General features: G+C 44.3%; 1 protein-coding gene across 1 annotated transcript in view; it reads left to right on the forward strand.

Moving 5' to 3' along the window:
- Positions 1 to 21,272, forward strand: part of LOC147748674 (zinc finger protein 212-like) — a 107,656-nt gene that overhangs the window by 27,891 nt on the left and 58,493 nt on the right. The window lies entirely within an intron of this gene.

Raw genomic sequence — 21,272 nt, forward strand, 5'->3', positions numbered from 1 at the left:
AATCCGTTTTTTGATTGTTGCCAAAGAAGTAGTTCACAATGGAACATGGCAAGTATAAGTTTAGTTAAAGAAAGTTAATAGCATTTCCGATTACTTTCTAATGAGTTACTGTTCATTTTCCATCTTGACAATTCTTAGAATAAGGCATTTTCCTCTGTCTTTTATTGCTGCTAGGGCTAGTGAGTTTCAAATAGATTATGGGTTTTATATAGAATCATGGTGCAGCCTCCAATCTTTTTCTTAAGTAAAACATCCTTGATTTCTTGTACCTTTACAATTTTATTATTGCAACAAAATGTTATCTTCTGGAGCCAGGCAACATCTGCCGGAAGTTCTCATAAGCAGCTAAGAGGGTGGCGTCACTCTAGACAGTAACCCTGGACATTAAAGAATAGAGGTATCTTCATCAGACATTATTGGACTTTAACTTTTGAGATGTCCATATGCCTACTCTCGCTCAAACATCAGAGTCCTCTGACAGGGCCTCACCTTCACCACTGCCCCTTCAATGCCCATGATTATCAAGTGACTTCACTGCGATAACAATCTTTTTGGTAGAAGCTCTATTTAATCGCATATCCCTCACCTCTTGAATATTCCCCAGGCGTCAGACTTTTCCACAGTACCTCTAAGCACTGAAAGGTGGCACTGTTTGGCTCTGCACCAACAACGTTCCGCTCCATATGTGAAGTGCAGAGCCTAAATAGACACCACTCCCGCAAGGTGACGTTGGTTGCTTTTGAGACTGTCTGCGCCCCCAGACGTGGAGCCCCAAAAGCAAATTGAAAGACCAGTGTGCGGATTCCTAGACTTGGGATCCTATTAATGGGTAGAGTCCAGTCATAAAGCGGGGAGGATCGGTGAGAAATCTGCAGCTAGATTGAGTCTCTACCAGACAGTGTTACCAAAGGTAAGTAACTTGTTCTACTGATACAGACTTCTATACATAGATTTCTCACCTCTTTAATAGATACCAGGGCAATACCTATTGGAGGTGGATCCTCCTTAGAGGGGTGAGGGCGAGCACAGAACACCAGCTGGATGATGGTTTGACCAACGTGAAACCATCACAATTTTCGGTAGAAAGGATCTTTTAGTTCGTGGAACCAGCTTATCAGGGAAGAAGGTGGTGCATGGTGTATTACCAGACACAGGCTGAAGCTCACTCAGTTGTGCTGAGGTGATGGCAACCAGGAACACCGTTTTGATGGTGAGAAGCCGAAAAAGAAGAGCTGTTGAGCAACTTGTATAGAATACATTAAATAAGGACGAGATTGAGGTCCGATTGGGGCATCACACACGAAGAAGAGGGAAACATGTGTTGCTGCCCTTTCAAAAAGCGCATCACTACTGGGAATTTAAGCAAATGGGCTCGCACTTCTGCAGTAAAATGGAGAGATGGTCCTCTGTTTGCGGGCTGGTGGAAGGTGCAGCAGGGACGAAAGGGAGGGTAAGGTGTAGCCTTTGCAAACAATTTGGCGAACCCCCTCTCTGATGTGGTAGTTTGCCAACCCCGATAGAATTGGTGGATTCTGCCTCCCCCTGGGTGGCTGTGACCCTGGAAGGGGACACTAAACAAACAGTAGACTTTGATCAATTGCATGTCCAAACTAGCTGAGGAGAATACGCTTTTCCCAATAGTTTCCACCCTCTTTGATTCCCAGTTGGGAAGTGGTAAGGAAATTGTTAGGGTTAGTCTTGCTAGTGTATGCTTACACCGCAAGACTCAGAAGAGGGGTGCTGTGACAAAAAAGCTGGGTCGACTGGAGCAGGACCATGGCGCCTGGCAATTTGCCAGTTAAATTGAGGGCCGGAACGAGGCTTAACCCAAACCCCTAGGAGGGTATACTTCAAGGCTTCCTTGAAAGGAAGTAGAGGCTTAGAAGCAGTCTGGCCAGGTTCCAGGACTTCAGTCAAGATGTTTGTATTACCCTCCAAGGCGTGGAGGTCAAGGACTCCAGCCGCCCTGCGCATCATGGCTAGGGATGTAGAATCTTTCGTGGCTGGGCCCGGAGGAAAGAAAAGGGAATTGTCAGAGGACATATCTAGCCTCTTGCAAGTCTCATACCATTTGTCATCGAAATAGAGCTGAATAAAAAACATCACAGTGGTCGTAATTGTTGTCAGAGTCTATCCCAAAAGAGGAGTGTAAAAGCATGTTGCCTGCCTTGTAGTAAAGTGTGTGCAGAAACCTCTGTCTGATTCAGTTGCAACATCAGTCGAAGTAGGACCGGCAACAAGTCTGCGTTGGAAAGGTCATTCTGGGCAGCGAGGGCGGCTTTGGCGTTAATGTACTTGGGCCGGGCTTGGGTACCGGGGACAGCGTCAGAACTGGAGCCGAGGGCAGATGTAGCTCTGATGGACCAGCTAGCACCAAGAGATAACCTGCTGGTGGAAGGTCTCTGGTTGTACTGGAACCAGCTGCAGCATCTGCTCTGACGTCTGCTGACTTCAGGAGTTTGAACATGCTTCCTCAGGTGATTATTAGGAATGGTGTGGAAAAGCGGAACTCCGATTCGACAACTTCTTTTTTTTTTTTTTTTTTGCTGAGGACTTGGAGCACAATGTAGACCGGCCTCTAGGGCGTCTCCGTCGACTCAGGTAATTAGAGCGGGAATGGGATCAAGCCTAAGACTTGGTGCGGTCCCAACACTACGTCTCATTGTGCTTGGAGATAAAGTTTAGTCTCAACATTCCCTGATGCCTTTCTGGTTCATAGACAAGCAGTCTCTGCAGGTCTTGGTTTTGTGGTTCTACCCCAGACACCACAGGCAAACCTAGTGGAGATCCGTCACAGACAGCTGCTTATGACAGTCTTTACAGGGTTTAAAAACCGGTTGTTTTAGGGGGTATTAATTCCTTGCATTCTAGAAATTTGTCGAATTAAAAATGGAAAAATCAGTCTCTGAGAGATGAGAGAAGCTCTGAATCCATGTCTGGAGGTGTGGACTGAAATTAATTAACATCAGCACGCAGAAGAGGCACCTATATAGGCTGTGCACCTCACGTCTGGAGAGAAACGGCCTCCGTATGGAGCTACACGCCGCCACCACCTGGCACGCTTAGGTACTATGAAAAAGTGTCTGGATCCAGTTTTGCACATGGAAAATATTTAAAAGGTGAGGGATATGTGACTAGAAATATATCAGAAGTTAAAGCATCAACCCCTACGTTTAATCGTGCTGTGGAGATTTAATGAAGCACCGAACCTGAGGGCCACTTTCCCACTAATGAATCTCTTACCAGTCACTCCTGCCCATCTGGCAACCAAATACAACTGCAAGATATCCATCATATCAGAGTCTGCTAAATTAAAAACCTACATTATTATGTATTTATTTAAGGGGATCTTTGTATTATGTTCATATATCATCCTTTCAGAACTGTCCTGTTCACGCTGTTTCTTTTAAAGGAGTAGGTGCATCTGCTTTTTTTTTTTTAGCACTATGTTACCTTTACTGAATGCCATGATGCTGAGGAGAAAGATAGACCGGTAAAGTAAACATTTGCACATACATCGCCAAGTTTTGAGTGCCTTACGAAAGCTCAGGACAGCATGCTTTTTCCACAGCTTTATTGGAAGTGAATTTCACAGTTTAACGATAGTGAAATGAAAGGACCTGTCTCCAAGTCAAGACCGCCTAATACTGGAGACCACCACCAAAGAGGTATCAGTAGATCTTAAGTTGCAACCAGGGGAATAGTGAATTAAATAATCATTTTTTTTAGAGAATTGTACATTTAATACAAATCATTACCTAGAGGACAGAGTTCCACTGTGGTCTTAACTTCCGCTGTCCATGACTTGATGGATCGCCATTGTGAAAATCGTTGTATTACCTACATTTCTTTATCGATTTGTGAATATCCCTATCTCAATCACACAAGTCTTTTTTTAATCGTCTCTGCTCCAACCTTATTACGCTAGTCTGGACGGGGCAACAGCCCCGCTTATCGTACAAATTATTAACGCTGCCATAATCACTGAGTGGAGAAGCGTGGCTCAATGGTTAGAGCGGTAGACCCTGATGCAGAGGTCTGGCCCGGGACCAGGGTTCAATTCCCGCCTCGGCGGCTCTTAGACTCAATCTCCCCGTACCTGATAATTCTCGCTTCTGTGCCTAGTCTAATCATGGGTCCCACTCTGTGACTCTGGGCAATAGCTTGCTTAATCTCCACAAGATCTAGACATGAAATTGTCTAAAAAAGAAGCCTCAATGATTGTCAGATTTAATACGGCTACCAATGGGTTAAATGAAATTTCTGAGATGTTCAAACTATAAGAAAACATTAATACTGATGTCATACTTGAGGAAGAGTTCATAATTGAGGGAAAGGTCCCCCATCATAAGATGCCCCCCAACGGAGACACCACCGATCTGAATGCACAACTTGACACGTTTTTTCGTTTAAATACAACTTAAGAATAAGAACCACGAAAATCCCATGGAGATTCCAAGCTAATATACCAGCAAACACAAAAAGTTAAGCGACGACATGTGAGAATCCAACCACTCAAATATGGCGACCAAAATACTTGACTAAATCACGTGACGCCGAAACCAGGAAGTAAATAGATCATCGGGCGTCTCAACCACCAGATCGGAGGACGGGACCCGACCGGATCACCCAGTGACTTGAAGGTACGAGCCCTAACATGAATTGAAAACACTAGAAGCCGCTGAATTTGCGTAATCATCCACTAAATCGCTCCCGGTTTTTGACCCTTTAGACGCGACTGGATTCCGCGCTCGAACAGACACAGATGCCGGCGCCCAGCGGTACAGTTACCGGTAAGGCTATGCCGATAAGGGAGTTGAAACTCGTAGAGTATTTAAAGGACGTAATTATTTATGTCCACCACGCGCACTAAGACTTTTCCGCTCTTGGCCCCCACAGACGCCCTGTGATCATTGATTTGATCGATTTTATAGCCAACTTTTTCGGCGACACCATCGAACTACCTGGTAAGAAATGCCGAGTTATACATGGGAATTTCCAGCCCCAGTTTAAAATTTCAACCATTGACGGAATCCTTGTCCTTTTCCCATTATAGAACCAAGGACAAACAACACCTTGCTTTAAGTAAGTATGAGGTTGAGCATGAATGTAATGAAACAGTGTCATTAGTAAGCTACTTCAGTAAATGTATTTAATTGCTACACAGGTGGTCCCGCTCCGTGACTAATGTGGAATATATGAGGCACATCTTGCTACACTTAGAGAGGTAAGGGGCAGAGATGTGGGGGTTGAACCCATGTAGGTTTACACACAAACAGGTTACACACTAAAACAGGTCCCCCTTGTTTTTGTCATTCGCAGCTATTGGTCCTGACGAGAACTCCTAAAACCTGGAGTTTGAAACGCTTAGACCCTTTGATATCACGTTTCTCTCGTGGAAACCATAAGAGAATCGAACAAATCTGTAGATCAAAGTGATTCATATTAAATTGTATATCTATGGTTTCTCTCCCATATATTGTTTATAATTGTACAAAAAGTGTTTTTTGCCTTTTAGAGTGTTAGGAGTTTGAATGAGTTCACAGTATGATTGCAATGTCTTATTGGTATGAATGGTGTATATAGGTGAGTTGTGACAAGATTATCTTTTGTATTGTTTATTTGTAATGTGCTTCAAAAAGTATCTTTGAAAAGAAAAAATATTTTGAAAAAATAACAAAAATGATGAATTGTGCAAATAAAATGCAGATTTGAATTGATTTAGTCTGAAGAGATAAATTCCTTCCTGCATACAGTCTTGTCCATATGCACGGTGTAAAATAAGTGTATTGAAATCACTTGGCAGTATTGGCATTTTGTTTTGGATTAATAATCTCCACAACGGCCCCAGCAGCGCTTGGAGGCCTGGCTTCACCTTGAGGGTGGTCAGGAGTGGACATCTCACAGGAAAGTCAGGAAGGGTTCCACAGCGGTATGAATACAGCGCTACGAGACCTCTGGGTAGAGGGCGCTATATAAATACAAACACATTTACATTTACATTTACGGATGCACCAGACCTACAGCTCTATGCGCTGTGAGTCCAGGCACACTTTCTACACCACTGGGCTCACCCCACACCTTTTCAACAACACTTCGCGGTAGAGACTGATCAGGTTTCCCCATGGCCTTTATCTACATCGCTGTTTCTTCCTTATAAACCGCCTACCTCAGAGCCCAACGCCCCACGATGCATGCATTGGGCGTGCGTTGAGATGGCACGACATGCAGGTACGACACAACTTATTGCCCCATCCGTTCCGTTGGTGAAACACCCCCTGCTGCCTTCTCTACTTGATAGGGGTGCAAGCAACCGCGCCAGCAAGCGAAATATTCACACCTTTGCAGACCTCTACCCAGTCGACCAATTCCTTGCCCCTCCAGCACTGGCCACCGTGACGTAAACACCCCTTGATGCCTTTTTGTATTATCAGCTGCGAGCCACATGCCGGGCGCTATATGACCCCTTCCCAGCTCCACCGAAGAAACTTACAGCATTATACCTCATATACACCCCGCAAGCTGATAACATCCCTATATAATCACATGCAGCGCACCGCACCTGCTGCGGCAAAACCGGCCCGAGCGGCTTGGGGAAGAGACCTAGCCCTTCTCCTAACTGACGCCCAGTGGGCTTTCTGCTGTGGTCAATTTGAGCTGCTATCCCCTAACTAAAGATTAAGTCTTACTCATTTAAAATGTTTGCACCGCATATACCGACCCCCTGTACAAATGTACCAAATGGGGCTGTCCCTAGACTCCCACTGCTCACGCTGTCACTCGCCCCTGGCAGACTTCATTCACCTTGCCTGGTAATACCCCGCGATTGCCACCTACTGGGTAGAGATCTTCGGTATAATAGGGAGAGTCGTGAATATATTGATATCCCAATCTCCACTCCTGGGGCTACTGGGCTATGTGAAGGATATGCCCTGCGGCTCTCGTAGACCTATTGCTCTAATGCTCCTCCTCACAAAGCACAGAATCTCAATGAACTGGGGAGGAAAACGGGCACCACAAACCCAAGACTGAATCACAGACATTCTATATTGTCATGAACAATTATCCAACTATTGGGACCTGAAGTCCAGCCCCCGGGACATTTGAGAACCCTTTACCTCCTACCTTCCCCAAACGGACAACTCCCCTTTGGTCCCAGAAAGCCATGATGAGGAGAGTCTACTCCATATCACGCCTCCCAATAAAAGTCCACCAAGGTATAGTGATTAAAATGCCGCCCTTCCCGGAGGTTCTTTAACATTGTAATGTACTGACTTTTGTGCCTTGTGCGGTGGCATGGGAGAAAGGGGGGGGGGGGGAGTGAGATCCCTCTGAGACCTAGATGTTGTCTAAAATTGTGTCATGTTTACAGCAGTGTTCCTGATGTATTTGCCCTGCCTAATATGTAATTTTTCAACCTCATGTCTTTACAAGGCCAACAGTTCATAAATAAAAAAATTTAAAAATGATTACACTCGTACGTCACAAAACTCCACACAAAAAATACAAATTAGAAAAAAATTGCTCGTACATAAAAAACTGAGCAGACGTGAGGCTAACTAAAGTGCTTTCAAGCATCCTGAGGAGCACGGTACTAATGCGTCAACTTAATGTGGCAAATTTGAAATACTTTGGAATGCTAATTAAGGTGCTTTGGGAAGCTGCCCACTGGACATTGGCTGGTGGACTAGTCAAGCCTAATGGTGGCAGGCTTCTGGATCTAAATAAGAAGCTAGCTTTTATCAGTCCCTATTTACAAAAAACACAAGGGCTAATTAAAGTGCCTTCAAGAACACTGTTCTCAAGAACACTGTACTGCTGCGGCAGCCCAGCGCGTCAACCCAAATAGTATCAGTTAAAACTCTGATGCAAGTTAAAATTAAAAATGTACATACTTTGGAATGCTGATTAAGGTGCTTTGGGAAGCCACCCAACGGCTAGATCTAAAAGCGTAAAAATGCCAGACTATTGCATCTAAATAAGAAGCTGGCTATTATTGCTTCCCGCTCCCTGTAAAACATGCCTGGTTAAGGAACATCGTAATTCCAGACAATTTCGGGGATCCTGGATGACCCACTGCTACTGCAGCTCCTGAGAGTGAGTCAATAGCTACTTTAAACATTTTCAAAAATTGAGCAGACAACTGAGAGAATTCCCACATTAAGCAGCATACTTTTGCCTAATACAAGTATGCATGTTTAAAGCCCAGAAGATGGTGCGTAGCCAGAAGTTTCTGGGAGGTAAAAGCATTTTACAAATGTAGACAACATGAATGAGGGATTTAAGCCCCATGTAACAGAGTCTGCACTGTTTGTCCATATCTCTGCCCCTCCTTCCATACCAATATGCTTTCAGGAGTATAATCCCAAATCTTAGCCTCATCAGCTGCTTCTTCGTACCCTTATAGAGGTGCTGGGATATATACATTTACAGCAACCTGAGCGCGTATAGTTTGACTGCTCCGCTACAGTAGATCTCCTTCAGTGCCTTCCCATCAAGATCTGCAGAGATGTTCTTTGTTTTTTTTTTGTCCTCATATCCACCATGGTTTAAGAAAGCCATTTAGAATAAGCATTAGACCAGTTTACACAGTATTATAACTGGGAGGGATCATTTCGCTCGAGTGGAAAGGCCATAAATCCCGCAACTGTCTCAGCTTCATATTCTTTTTGGCTACCAGTTGGGAGGCCTACTGCTGGGCCTAGGCCGGGGTATGACCGGACAAGATTTGGATTGGCACCATAGTAGTATAATCATTGGACCCGGGGGAAAAAAAAAACAAACCCCGGATGTTCTTTGTTGTCTTGATAAAAGTTTCAAAATCTATTTGTGAAAGATTAGCAGACCATATGTTGTGAGCTTCTAAATTGTTCAATGAGGTGGCTAGGAATTGTGTCCATGAGGAATTCGACTGCATTATTGTCCGCCAAAGGAAATGCTTTAACGCCCAGCATGGCCTTTTTCAGTTTTAGGCAGTATACCAAAAACTTTGCTTTCAATAGCAAATACTGTATCAGGTGGAATTCCAGTTGAATTTGTGCTTGTGTGGTGCAGTCTGGTAGGGAGAAAATGTTTCTGTAGCAGTTGATTTGGACTCTGTCCATCCATTTGGCCGGCCTACTTTTGAAAATCAGTGTTTCATTATGCTATTGATTGCATTAATGCACCACATTCAGTAGGGCTCTTTGGTGTGAGCACAGCATCGACCTAAACAATTTGCAAAATCTCCAAGTCAGGGAGTTGTCGGAGCTATGTTGGGCCTTGATTTATTTATTTATTTTAGAGGTTTTATATGGCGCTGGCTGGACCCAGAGGTATCCGAGCGCTTTACATGATAGAGCTAGTTACGGTAAGAGACAAATTACAGCATAAAAGAATAACAAAAACATCAGAGCGCTTTACAAGACTGAGATAAATATGGTAAAACAAAATTACAACATTTACAACATCATTATAGGATATACAGCCGGTAAGACAGATAATAACAAAAGGCTTGAGGTTATACATATCATGTAAACTGATACTCGTAGGAAAGAGTTGAAATACCTATAAGATATGGAAGAGCGAGTTTATGGGCAGGTAGAGACCCCCAATATTTATTGAGGGGGTGAATTTTTAGATCTTTTTTTAAAGCTAGTGTAGGAAGGGTTCCGTTATAGGTCTTTGAGGAGGGCATTCCAGATGCAGGGGCATTTCCGGAGAAGGAGCGGGATTGAGTGGATTTCTTTTTTAACAGTGGTGGGACAAGGAGAGCGTTAGTGCTTCTTAGGGGTCATGTGCTGCCCTCTTTGCAGAGTTTATTGGCAATGTATGGTAGTGCATTTTGATGGAGGACTTTGTGTGTGATGCATGCGTTTTTGTAGTTGGATCTGCCTTCGATGGGGAGCCATTTTAGAGTTTTGAGAGCTGGGGAAATGTGGTCCAACCATTTACAGTCGGTGATGAGCCTGGCTGCAAGGTTGAGTACAGATTTGAGTGGAGCTAGGTGGACCTTGGGGATCCCGGAGAGGATGGCATTGCCGTAATCGATTTGTGAATGGACCAGGCATTGAACCACTACTTTAAAATCTTCAGTTGGGAGAAATGGTTTGATTTTCTTGAGATGACTGAGAGTGATGAGGGCTCCTTTAGCCGAATTTTTGATGTGGACATTGAGGTTTAGACAGTTATCGATGGAGATACCAAGATATTTACTGAGTTGGACAAGGAGAGAGAGCAGTTGAGGGCATTGAGGTTGGAGATCCAAATTTGAATGGGGAGAGGATTGTTTTGGGGGGAGAAGAGGATCATTTCAGTTTTTTGGGGGTTGAGTTTGAGATGATTAAGGTGGAACCAGGATTGGATTTTAGTGAGGGTGTTATTAAGGTGTTTGATGTCAGCGTGGGTTTTGATCTTGTAATAGAGTTGGGCGTCATCGGCATAAAGATGGTAGTTGATACCAGCTTGATTTAGAATAAGGGTTAGGGGTTCCATAAAGAGGTTAAAGAGTGAAGGTGAGAGAATAGATCCCCGGGGGACTCCGAGGTTGACCGGAGGGAGTTTATTTAGATAGACCGTCTTGAATTTTATTTTACTGGGCTGGATGTTGAAGATAGGAGAAAAACCATTTGTGGGTAGTACTATTGAGGCCGAAGCGATCTTTTAGCACATTAAGTAGGGCCGAGTGGTTAACAGTGTCAAAAGCTGTGGAGAGATCATGGAGGATAAGAAGACATGTCTCAACATTTTCAAGGGAGTGGTGGATGTCATCAACAATGTTTAGTATGGAGGAGGAGCTACAACACCAACCAAGACGGCCGCATAGTCTCCCGGCTCCGCTGACCTCCGTCCTACGCTCTACTATCCTGTCACCTATCCTGATTTCCTGCCCCGGATCCGTGTGTGTGACCCGATTTGCACTCTGATGATGTGATCCCGGAGTTTCTCCGACATCGTGGAGCGGAGTAACGTCGAGGGCCGATTTGAGGCCTAACTCAGCCGAGAACCCGGGATCTTGAGTGCTGGCCTAGCCGGGTCCGAGTTGAACAACAACGAACGGTTGAATGTGGTTGGGTCCGGTCTCTGGAACATTCGAAATTTTGGGATTGCCCTGCTACCATCTGCTGCCTGGTGTTCTATAGGAGGTGAGGTGACGAGTGACGCACGGTGCTGTGTTGCGGGGGTCCCGTGCCAGGGGTCCGGCATTCATATTGCCGGTGCCCCTTGGGTTGGAATCTCAATGCACGCTACTGCACGCTAACAGTCTGTCCCTCATGGCTCATCTCTGCTCCGCCTAATATTCCCCCGGAGAAGGCGCCTCTCCGTGGGAAACACCATGCCTGAGTCCAAATGGAGGCTGACGGAGCAGGCTCAAAGTGGCCCGTCAATGCGGACGGTGCTGGAGGCCCTTGTGGCACTCAAGGAGACTGTTAACGCCCAGACCTGCAGCCTGTTGTTGGCGGCGGATAGAATCGAAGGATTGAGACCGGATCCTGACTTGACGCCCGAGACCTGGCGGCCAGCTCGCCTTTCGATTGACGCCCCGGTGGCGTACTTAGACCCGGCGCTGGAAGCTGTATTTGCCCCTATCGCAGTGGAGCTACCCGAAAGTACTGTGCTTGGTGACTCAATTAACCCGTTGGAATCCCCGGTTTTGCCACTGTCGGAACATTTACATGCTGTCCCCACTTCGGATCCTTTTAATTGGTACTGTGAACTGTTTTGGACTGTGTCGACCCCCCCCCCTCCCCAGTCGGTCTATCAAGATGGCGGATGGGATAAAGCCTGGCTTCGGAGACTGGGAGGGGCATCGTTGGTACCAGCCGACTACTTTGGGACCTGCGTTTCTTTTTTCATCTGTGGGCCCCTGTTCTGTCAACTTCTGTGTACCTTTTGACATTTTGAGGACGGGGCTTTCTTCCCCTGATGGACTCAGAGAATTTACTCGACGGGGCCAAGGCTGAGATTGTTGTCTGGGTTGTTCTTTGTGGTATTATGGTTAACGGGATTGTTTTATTGCATTAATGGAGTCCGGGGCGGGGTTGGTTACGACGGGGGCGAGAGACCGGGAGTGCGTTGAATAAAGCCCTCCTCCATTTCCCCTCTTAGGGTGGGGTTTAATTTCTTTTTCCTTTTTCCCTGTTCCTTCTATATTTCGGGTTTCGGTTCTTGGCCGACAGGCACGCTGCTAGGGGGGTAGGCCGTAGTCATCTGCAGGGGTGCAGGGTGGGGGGTTGGGGGATGGGATTTCTCTTTGTTCTATGGCCTTTTTTCTCTTCTTATCTTTCTTTGGCCTTTTCTTTTCTCTTTTTCCGGGTCAGTTGTTCGGTCCATCTTTGCTTTCACATCTGTGCTTCAACTCTCGCGATGTTTCGGGGCCACGGGGCGGGCATAAATGTTGGCGCGAACCGTAATAATATGCTTGTTTATCCGGGTGTCGTCGGCTTTAACGCCACTGACCTACATGAAAACGAATTAACTGTGGACACACTGCTATTTCGCTCGCCCCCTCTTCATAACTTGAGATATTGTATGGCACCTGATCTTCTATTTTATATTATAAAATGAAACCTTTTGTATCCTGTTCCCAATTTGATATGTCTTCCAACCAGTACGCATTGTGGATGTAGCGACTATGCTCCCCGGGAGGCTGGGTCTGAAGTTTTATCGTAATATTGTTGCAATTGCTTAGCGGCCAGCCCTGGGGGTTGTAGGCCCGTGTTTGTATCTGGTTGAAAATGTCAAATAAAGGTTTCCAAAAAACAAAAAAAAAAACAATGTTTAGTATGGCAGTTTCAGTGCTGCAGCCTTTTCTGAAGCCTGATTGTAAGGGGTCCAGAAGGTTGAATTTTTCGATTTGTTTGTCTAATTGGAGCAAGACACATTTTTTGAGGGCTTTACAAAGAAGGGGGAGGTTAGTGATGGGGCGGAGGTTGTTTAAGTCATTTATGATCAGCATTAGCGTTTTTGATAATGGTGGAGAGCTAGGGACACTTCCCGTAGCAAGGGAGGTGTTGATGATTGAGGTCCAGGATGGGAAGATGATGTGCTTTAGGTCTTGGACAAGGTTAGAAGGGAGGGGGTCTTTGGTATGGGAGGATGGTTTTAGTTTAGTAATAATGCTGTGGACTTCGTGCTCAGTTACAGGGAGGAAATTATGCCAAGAGGCATTGTTTTTTGACCGTGAGTATGGGAGGTTGGGTACAAGAGGGGTAGGGGTGGGAAGGTGTGGGGATAGTTTAGGGAGGGAATAGGAGACGGAATGTGTGATGAGGGGTAAGGGTGGGGTGAAGTGGGGATGAGTATGAGGGGGAACCTTGGGGTGTCAGGAGTGTGAATTAGAAGAGATAACAGGAGAAAGTAGGGGGTTGGTTGGGATCTGCGTTGACTGGAATGATTGATCTATTTTAACGATTTTTTATTTATTTTTTTCCCCCTTCACATCTAGCGGTTGAGGCCATCTGGTTAGGGGGAGCGGAGGAGGTTTGGTGCTGGATAATGTTGAAAAGTTCTCTAGGTCTGTTTTTGGCCAGATCGAGTTGTGTACGGAAGAAGGATGCTTTTTCGTTAAAAATGTGTTTTTTGTATGTAGATTTCGCTGATCTGAGTGGTGTCAGGTTAGGGTGGGAGGGATGCTGTCTTTATGTTCTTTCCATTAGTCTTAATGAGCGTCTTTCATTGTTAAGTTTGTGGGGCGATTCCTCCTCTCTTGTCCGGGCATATCCCAAGGTATTTGTAGGATGGCACTTGCATGACAGGTCTTTTTTGAAGAAACCAAGACCGAATCTTTATTAATTTGCGGTCCACTAGCATGACCTTTATCTTAGTTAGATTTATTAACAGGTTGTTAGCCTTGAAATAATGGGCCAATGCATTTAGGGATCTCTGAGGACCAGTTCTGGTCTGGTCTATTAGTACTGTATCTTCCGCCTATTGGAGCAGTTGGATTTCCTGGCCAGCTAACGTGGGAGTGAAAACGGGTACTTTATCCAAGTAGCCTTTTAGGTGAGCCAAATTCAGATTGAATAGCATACGGGTCTGCAGGCACCCTTGTTTTATCCCTTTATTAGTTGGAATTTTACCTGATGTAAACCAGTTTGAGTTGACCCTGAATTTGGCACTTGTGCTCGAATACAGTGCTATTATAGGGTTAAGCAAGGAAAGGAGGATACCTCAATTGTTTAATTTTGCCCTGAGTTGTCTCTTCAATCTAATGCGTTAAAAATGAGGTTATCCTCAGTGTTGCATCATCAATTTTCCATCCTCTTTAGAAACCTGTTTTTATAAAAGGGAATAGTTGACTGTCCCTCGCCCTTTTTTCGAATTCCTGAATTAACATTCAAGTGTAGCATTTGCCCCCCACGTCTAGCTTGTCAGCCAACCTGAAATTCTCACTCAGGTGACTTTACATCTCCATTTTGTGAATTGGAATTTGCATGGGTTCCCTTCAGCTATCAGGACTGGGGTTACTGGCAAGATACGCATTCAAAGAGTTAGTATTGTATCTTCCCACTTGTTAGGGGCCAGATTTAGTATGCAGCAGTGAGGCCATTTGGGCCCAAACGCCTTTGGAGCACATTAGGCAAATTGCCTTCTGCACAAACATTGAAGACACTTGAAAGGTATGGCCATTCTCATTTGGGTGATCATTGGGAGCATGGGATTCATTTGACTTTTGTCAACATATAGTTTCCCCAATACATTTCACCCAGCAGGAACACGCGACGTTGATTGCCACTGACTGGGGCTTTCCTGCTGGTATACCAGAAACTCTGAGACTTTTGTTCTGATTGCCAATTCACTACATTTACACTCATTATTGTACTTGAATCTTCCTCCTATACTGAGATTTTAATGATCACATTTTATTTTTGACATACAAACTACTTCCCGTTACTGCAGGACTGGGCTCTTAGAACTTGTTTAATTTTGTTTTTAGGCACCTTCTCTCTTCTTGGAGCTGGGCGCACTGACCAGTGCTATGTTGGAGCTTGAAGGAAGACTTGAAAGATCTATGGCCTCATGGAGCTGATTAATCATTGTTGGCCGTAGTGCCATCCTTGCCGGATTTAGCAGCAAAATCCTCCAAACAATGCTCCACCAAATAGGTAAATCCGTCCTGGTCCTTCAATGACCATCTGATTCGTTGAGTATGTTCTCGTTCATTCTGGGCACCTGCTGGGTGTAGCTTGGGGAGACGAGTACTTATGACCTCCAATGTGTATCTCAACGTGGCGTGGTCACTTACATATGCAAGCAGTACTTCGAAAGCACTTACCTGATGAAGGTTTGCCAATGATATCCATATATAATCAAGCGTGGCCAGCCTGTTGAGCGAAGTGTTGATGTAGCCACCAGTGAATCTGTTGGGAATCTACCATTCATTAGGTGCAAATCTATCTCTGTAAAGCGCAATGCTCAATTCCTGTTGGTGCTTGTCTTTATGGAACTAACTGCCTTTTGAATAGGAGGAATCTTCTAATACTTGTTGTTGGACTCCTGCCATATCGAACTAAGGCCAATGTCCATTAAATTTGCATTAAAGTCTCCCATTAATAACCAAAAGGCATTTGGGAATTTCAGTTTTTGTGCTCTTAGGACTGGCCTCCGATGAGCTAGTGTCTCCGAACTTTTGCCTTTTGAAGGATGTAAATAAATGGATTCTGTAATCCAAATCAGAGTGCTATCATCGTTGGTTATATTTTCAGGATTGATTTTTAACAATGAGGATATTACCAATTTCTTTAGCAATTGTTGTGGCATCCACTGCAAACTAATTTATTTTACACACTTTGATAATCCACCTGAAGGATGCTCTCCAGCTTTGATAAACTGGCTGGAGATTCAAATACTGTAAAGTCTGGCAAGGTAAAAGAATCGAGTACCCAGGTTTTGTGAAGTACGATGATATCCATCTTTCGAAGGTTAAATATGGCATCTTTTCTTCCCGTCTGAGGCTGACAGCCCTCCTATGTTCCAAGAGCATACTATAATAATGTATAACCCTTTGTTACTTTGTTGTCTATGGACACTGGACCAAGATACCATGTCCAATCTGTACTTTTTAACTGGTTAGAGGGGCAGCTTCTACCATTCCTGGGCACACAGGCCTTGAATATTAGTTCACCTGTGGATACCAGATGTGCAGATGTGCTATGGGTGTTGATTAGAACAGAGAGGTGACTCTTCACATGTTTATCACTGGCTCTAACCTCCAACCGTGGGTTCTTGCCAGCTGGGGGACCATCTTTCATGAAGATTGCTAGATATTTCTTTTCAATGGGCTTTACTATTTTTACGCCCCACTCTGCTAATTGTGTGTGATTTTTTCCTCCAAACCTTGCACAGTTCTCGGACTGGAAAAAAATGCCTTCTGAACACTCGTTATATTCACGAATAATGGTAGGGGTGAGGGCAACTGATCAATGTCCTTGGAACAAAAATGATCCAAGCCGGAAAGAGAGGAGCAAAGTTTAACGGTATTACCTCTACTCTATTTAGCAGGTCCCATTTTTTTCGGGACACGTAGTCTGGATAGAGAATAATTTTATTACTGGTATTATGAGTGTTGTCCTCCAACTATTGACAAGTTCACTCTGGCAAGGTCATGGGCGCTCTTCATTTTATTTCTGGGTCGGAATTAAAATGAGTGGCTTGTATGGTTGATTGGCGAGGATTTGCTGTAATATAGCCATCTTGTTCGATTTTCAGCCTCTAACTTTGGAAATTCTGGGCCCAGTCTCTGATGCTGCTGAGCTCTATTTGGGAACTCCGGCTCAGAGATAGATCGGATATCATTGCCCATGTTTGTGCTTGGTGATCGGTCTGGTGTCTCTTCCAAAAGCTCACCAAATGATGTTTGGATGCCTACTGCCGTCCTGACAATAGCTACATAGATGGTGGGTACATGATTGTTTTGACTGGCTTATCCTGATGTCCCAAAAATATATATACAAGAGAAAACAATTAAATATTTATTAATTTGAATCTTTTAAACTTTAAAAAACATACAGAACGATTTAATACAATGAAAACATATACATTTCTGCATAAATATTGTTCCTCCTCCTTACTGTCCATCCTACATCATCAAACTTTTAATTCATGAACATTTTAAAAATGTTTTCAAAATTCAATGATGGCAGTAGATGTGCAAATGCACATCGATGTGTTTCAGTGGATGTATTCAATCAAGATCCCCCTTCTTCTAGGACAAAGAAATAAATTACATAATGTTTTTATCACTCCTGCACACATTGAATCACGCAATAAAACCTGGAGAATGAAAACCACATTCAATCAAACGTGTATGGTGAGATATATATATATATATATAATATATATATCACGGACCCAGAAGGATACAGTAAGGGAGATTTAATTCCAACCTCTCAGGTGACGCGTTTCGAGCAACTAGTGCTCTTGTTCACACACCGCATACCTGGTCAGCAAACGTTTAAATACACTTTTTTTTGCTATGTGATGCTCCACCTTCTCAGTGAGTCACATGGTGTATAGACATAGAAAACAAACTGTCGTTGTTTAGAATAAGTGCACACCAACATTAAAATAAACAATGAAAGGCACTGAATATATATATATTCACTGAAAAAACCATAGGTTTCATTCACGTTATAGTTAGGAATTAGCATTTAAAAAACCTTAGAGATTCACTGAAAAAAACATAGGTTTCACCCATGTTATAGTCAGCTGGACGTTTCTCTCATACAAAACCATTGAAATTCCTCCGTTATAGTTAGTTCAGCTAACTATAACTCGCGCGCCCGCAATGCACTGCTGATGACGTCACATATTACATCACTCATGACATGGTCTGTGACATCACTCATGACATCACTGATGACATCTCAAATGACATCACTGATGAAATCATCCAGTGAATGTGAGTCTTTCTGAAAAATAAATGTTTTTTTCAGGGGTGTGGAATTTATTGAAATATGTACTTGTCCATAAGACAAGTACCTTCATAAATCTACTTGTCCTGTAACAAAATCCACTTGTCCCTTTGGTGCCATGTAGTGCACCGTCAAATAATGGCTGCAATCTCTTTGTATAAGAGCTCTGATAATAGCCTCTCTGGTTATGTCAGGCTAATACTATAGAAGAATTTGAATTTTGGAGGTTTTCACCAGCTCTTCTCTAATCTTTTCCCATACTGAGAAAGGTCTGGGAAAAATGTGGTTGGAGAAAAAGTGAACTTGTAAACACTCAACAGATTTCAGCTGGGGCATATTCATATTTGCTCATGCTAAAATGCAATTCACAAATATTTTCTAGGACTACGGTTTTCTGGCCTACTTAAGGAAATTCATGTGAATTCATGAAAAACGTAAATCTCCTTTAATACAAGGACATATATCATGGGTGCACTTTCGTGACTTTAACATTTGAGCCTCTAATGAAATTTGAGTTAACCAAGACCTTTTGTTTTGATTGAAATGCTATCTCTTCCTATCTGTGAACTGGCTTCATTGTGTGTGACAGCATTCTGCTCTTTTACAAAGTAGTTTTGTTCAGTGCCGGGAATTTCTATGGCAATGTGGCCTTTATGAGACCAAATACTAGCTGTCTAGTAAGAACTCGCTGGCAAACAGCACCACGCCTACCTGATAATCCCAAGGTAGAGAAAGGAGCACAATGTAGGCCAAGTGAGTAATCAGAACATTTAAATACCCCCACGTTGATTCAAAGTTCTTATGACACCAAGCAAGCGAAAAAAAGTAATTGGAATCCTCTCCACAATAGCTCTCTACCATCTAAGCAACTATCCATTCATCCTTTCACCCACTGATATCTAGCATTTCACCTTTACATTGGCACCCATTCATTCTTTAATCCATTACCTTTCACTAATCTGTTCATCAATCTGTTCATCTGTCTCTCGATCCACTCATCCATATCCAAACCTACCCATTCATCTCCAAACCTATCCATTTCAACCATCCATCCATCCTTTCGCTCATCCATACACCCTCCCTTTCACTCCATCTATATACCCTTCCATTTACTTCATATATCCACCCTCCCTTTCACTCATCCTTCCACCCACCCTTCGACCCATCCATCAATCCATCCATTTATCCTTTACATTCATCCATCCTTTCGCTCTCTAATCCTTACACCCTGTAACCCATCCACTCATACACCCTTTCCTTCATTATAACATCCTTTGTCCATCAACCATCCCGGTCACTCATTCATCCATCCATCCATCCATCTAGCCAGCCACACTTCTACTCACTCATCCTTTCACCCACACATCCATTCATCCTTTCAAATTAATTACAAGTCTTTGTCTGCCGAGCTTCAGACAGAAGAGGCCCATCAAGAGCTCCACCACCTCTACTGTAGCTGCTAAAGCCTATCCTGCCATCTCCAAACCTATCGATCCAACTGATCCATCCCGCCTTCCTTTCACTCATCCATCCTTTTGCTAATCCATCCATCCTTTCACCCCACACATCCTCCTTTTCACTCCTATTCATCCATCCTTTCACTCATCCCTCCATCCATCCACCCCATCCATCCTCCTTTTCACTCATCTATCCACCTACTCTTTCACTTCATCCATTTATGCTTTCGCTCATCCATCCACCCTTTCACCCATCCATCTTCCGTTTCGCTCATATATCCATCCTCCCTTTCACTAATCCCTCCATCCACCTTTACACTCAACTCCCCACCCACCAAGCCATCGTCAACCCTTCCACCCACCCATCCATCCCTCACCCAGTCAGCTATCTATTCATCTACTCTCTCACCCATTAATCCACCCTTTCAGTAAGTCGTCCATCCTTTCACTCATCAATCCACTTTCAACCTATCCATTACCCACTGCAGCTGATTAAACGCTGCGTGGATACTCTTATCTGCCTCGTTTTTCTGGCGACCGCCATCTTGGATAGGGAATCGGGGCGAGCGGTCTAGTGCTCGGCCCCTCTCACTTCCTTTGGCATAAAAACGCTGCTAAAGCACTCGTTTCCCTGATTTAGAGCGTGTGAGTGTCTGTCCTGAGGCGGAAGCCGGGACTGGTGTGTTGTGACTGAATTTACGTGTCATTTTTAAAACTGCACCTTTATTTCTTATTTGCACCAAAAACTGCATTTTAAAATTGCTACTGCTGGGAATTGATTGATTCGCTCTTAGCCCATGCCCTTACCCACTGCAGCTGATTAAACGCTGCGTGGATACTCTTATCTGCCTCGTTTTTCTGGCGACCGCCATCTTGGATAGGGAATCGGGGCGAGCGGTCTAGTGATCGGCCCCTTACACACCCATTAGTATAAGATGGCCCCCCCATTCAGGGAGCGCAGCGGACGGGCGCAGCGGGCACGCCGGCAGCGCGCCGAAGGCGCGCCTAAGGCAAGCCCGTCTGCGCCCGTCCGCGCCAGTACGGGGCTAGGGGCAGGGCACGCTGTGCCGTTATTGAAATACACCGCTATAGATGCATGCAACATACATGGAGTACACCATCGGTTAGACCAAATCTCAAGGAACCGTCTCGATAGCCTAGGACTCTTACAACAACGTGACACATTCCCGGAAATACAAGGTATCCTAAGGAACCACAAGGTAACCATTACCCCTAACTATATAACCTTCAACGTGTTTTACTTAAACACGCGCTCCCTAGTCAAGCACCAATTGGAAATCTTCACCTTACTTTCCTCTGATTTACCTGATATCCTGTTTCTGACCGAAACATGGATAACCCCTGATTCTGCCCCTGATATACTAGCAGCACTCCCGACCGACTACTACATACTACACGCTGACCGGCCTTCAGGAAAAGCCGGAGGAGGAGTGGCTGCCATTATTCATCGTAAACACAACTTTAGGTCTATCGACTCCCTCAATCTAGCCAGCGCAGACAACCTAGTAATTAAGCTTGACTCGGATCACACTTCACTGATATGTGTAGTTGTTTATAGACCTCCTCAGCCTATGCCGCTCTTTCCCGTGTCCCTGAGTGAACAGATAGCCAATTTAGCTACCAAGTACTCTAATATCTTGCTAATCGGTGATTTCAACTACTGGTTTGGGGACCAAACCGGTGGACCTCACTCTCTGGAATTTACTAACCTTTTGTCAAATTTTAATCTCACACAACATATCCTTAGGCCAACACATAATAAGGGCCATATATTGGACCAAGTCTGGACAACAAACCCCATCATCTCTGCCCCGAAGGTACATCCATGTATATGGTCTGACCATTTTCTGGTCACGTTTGACCTCACCCTGGCAATGCGAACCAGATCCCCCTTGGTCGA

This window comes from Lissotriton vulgaris, chromosome 1_1 (genome assembly GCF_964263255.1).
Source record: "Lissotriton vulgaris chromosome 1_1, aLisVul1.2, whole genome shotgun sequence".
NCBI classification, from domain to species: Eukaryota; Metazoa; Chordata; class Amphibia; order Caudata; family Salamandridae; genus Lissotriton; species Lissotriton vulgaris.